Source organism: Camponotus vicinus, unplaced genomic scaffold, assembly GCF_025532165.1.
Source record: "Camponotus vicinus isolate PSW18456_S1 unplaced genomic scaffold, iyCamVici1.0 SCAF_10, whole genome shotgun sequence".
Classification (NCBI taxonomy): domain Eukaryota; kingdom Metazoa; phylum Arthropoda; class Insecta; order Hymenoptera; family Formicidae; genus Camponotus; species Camponotus vicinus.
In genome coordinates this window covers 15,582,191-15,585,210 of record NW_028141946.1, presented here as the reverse complement: position 1 = coordinate 15,585,210, position 3,020 = coordinate 15,582,191, and the positions used below count along the sequence as shown (strand labels likewise).

General features: G+C 34.4%; 1 pseudogene; it reads right to left on the bottom strand.

Moving 5' to 3' along the window:
- Window positions 1-279: 279 nt before the first annotated feature.
- Window positions 280-1,031, bottom strand: LOC145960143 (uncharacterized; annotated as a pseudogene).
- Window positions 1,032-3,020: the final 1,989 nt, after the last annotated feature.

The following is a 3,020-nucleotide window of genomic DNA, read 5'->3' as shown; positions in this document are numbered from 1 at the left end:
TTATTGTAGTATAATCCGTAATATAGGTAATGTAAATATTATGTGTAATATATAAAAAGAGCTTGTAAACTAATAAAATACATAGCGTAGTATGTACAAAGGGATTACAGACTATTAAATATAAACTATATATGTACATATATACACATATATACATATACATACACACACAAACACAAATACATATATATACACACGCACACACTTATACACACGTATACACATACACATACATACACAAGAGGTACATAGGGGATAATATAGTTTAATTTAATCGGTTCAGATATTATATCCAATTGCATTCACAAAGTGATCGAGTGCTAGCACAATATTTTCGTCTTTTAGGCATACCAACAAAGACTTGGCTGGAAGAGATAGAGTACTTATAGAGCTTATTAAATGATTAATTAGTTGTGTTCTTTGAGAATTAAACCGTGTACACTCCCAAAGAATGTGGTCGAGCGTTTCCGGAGTATCGCATACTGAACAGTTGGGCGACGCGACTATTGAAAATCTAAAGAGGCTCTCATTAAGAGATGTGTGGCCGCACCTCATCCTACAAATCGAAGTTATTCCCCTGCGAGAAATATTATAGGGATGGAACCAGGAAGATCTGGTATACGACAGACAATTTTCATGTACCAAGAAGCTTTCTCATTACCTGATGACCTACAGTGTTCGAAAAATAAATCAAATTGTTCTGTTTTCCAAACAGATTTGAAATCTCCCGTGGAAGTGCAAAATTGATAGTCTATTCCCAGTTTCGAAGCCATTTTGGCAAGTGTGTCCGCAGCTTCATTTCCTTTAATGCCACAGTGGCTAGGAATCCATATTAAATTGGCCATCATTATCTGAGAATAATTTTATTCGATGTCTTCGTAAATTTCGTAAATTTCGTAAATTAGATAGGAGGTATTATTGCTAAAGCTAATATTTTGTAAAACCGAAAGGACCGACTTGGAATCAGAGAAAATTGTTATGTTGGTAAGGTGGAGATTAGCAGCTTGAATGATAAATTCGAGGATTGCCATTGCTTCTAAGGAAAAGATAGATGCGTGAAAAGTCGTTCTAAATTTAAATTTAAAGGAGTGATCTAGCGAGATTATTGAAAATCCAGTAAAATCCAAGTTTGGCGTTTTCGAACCATCTGTAAAAATGCAAAAAGAGTTGTTAATTTCATTTTGAAAGAGTTCCATAAATAATGACTCGTTATTTCCTGAAGGCTTATCAAAGTTAGTTCCCGTTATTAAGTTCACACAGGATTGGAAGATGATGGATTCATAGGGTTTGGTGTAGCATAACGGTCTTGAATCTGTTTTAATTAAGTGAGAAATGGATGACAGTTTTAAGAAATTGTTTAAAATAATAGAAGAAGTAAATTTATCAATAATAGTAGGATCTTCTTTAATTTTCTGAAGTTCTGTTAAAATGGGTAGGATTTAGATGATCCGACTGAGAAATAACCCTAGACGTCCAATTTTTACATAAGAAATCAGCTCTGAGGGTTAGAGACGGTTCTTTAGATTCTGCCAATACGAAATTGGATGGGGTAGACATCCTGATACAATTTCCTAATACAATTTTAAGAGCTTTAAATTGTATATGATCTAATTTGATTTTTTGAGTTTTTGTTATACCATGTAATATAAAACTACCGTAATCTAATCTAGACCTAACGAGAACGATGTAGATTATTCTCAGCAGGCGGGGGTCTGCTCCCTACCACGTGTGTCTGAGACAGCTAAGGATTTTTATAGGGCATTGACACGTTTTTTAAATGTGAGATATTTGGTGTTGCCAGTTTAAATTGGATGAAAGAAATAAACCTAAAAAATGAACCTTCGATGTCTCGTAGATTGTGGTATTTTTAATCTTAATAGAAAGGACTGACCTATCCATGGGAGCACAACGTTTGGTAAATTTACAGAGCTTGGTTTTTTCTGCCGAGAGTTCTAAACCGAGGTATAGTGAAGAATCCGAGACTTTATTTACAAATTTTTCAAGAATGCATTTGCTATGATTTAGATCATCAGATGAAGAGAACAGCGCAATGTCGTCTGCGTATTGGATTATTTGGCAGCCCGAGTCACAGCTATTTTCGAGTTCCGATACATAATTATTGTATAGAAGGAGGTTTAAGACGCTGCCCTGAGGGAGGCCTTTGTATGCCCATAGTATCTCATCTATATCCTCATATCTGCAATGTACCTGTCTTTGGTAAATGGAATTTCTAATGAAGGCAAGAATATTCGGTGGTACCCCCCACTTTACTAATTTTTGAAGGAGGATGTCCGGAATTACATTATCGTAAGCACCTTTAATGTTTAAAAAGGAAGCCAGTAATTATTGATTTTTTTGAAAAGATAATAGAATGTTGGATTGTAAAATAGCCGGGTTATCTATGCATCCTTTGCTGCGTCTGAAACCGAATTGTGATTTGGGAAAGAGATTATGATATTCAAAAAACCAACTCAGTCTATTAGCAATCATTCTTTCGAAAACTTTACATAAGCATGAAGCTAAGGAAATGGGACGAAATTTGAGATTTTCCCCTTGTTTAGGGATGAAAAAAAACAAGGAACTTTTTCTATTCCTCTGGAAAGACATGTGAAGTAAAAATATTGTTATATATAGTTAGAAGTATGGTTCTGGCATTGGTTGGAAGAGCTGAGATAATTTTATTATCAATGCCATCTAAACCAGGACTGGATTTCTTTTTTAAATGTCGTATAACAAAATCTAATTCTATTTGGTTAAAAGGAAGATCCAGAGATGCGTCAAATCCCTGCTGGAGAAGTTGAAAGGGGGCAGAGGGAGTACCTGGTGAAAAGAGGGAGGAGATCTAATTACGTATACAATGTATTGCATCTATATTATATTTATTTTTTGTCTCTGAGTAATTAGCTCTATTTTTAAAAGCTTTGATCTTATTCCAAACATATGTTGGATTAGAAACCTTTCTTAGATTCTCACAAAAATTCCTGAAACTTTCTTTTTTAATACTTTTAAGTCCAATTCTA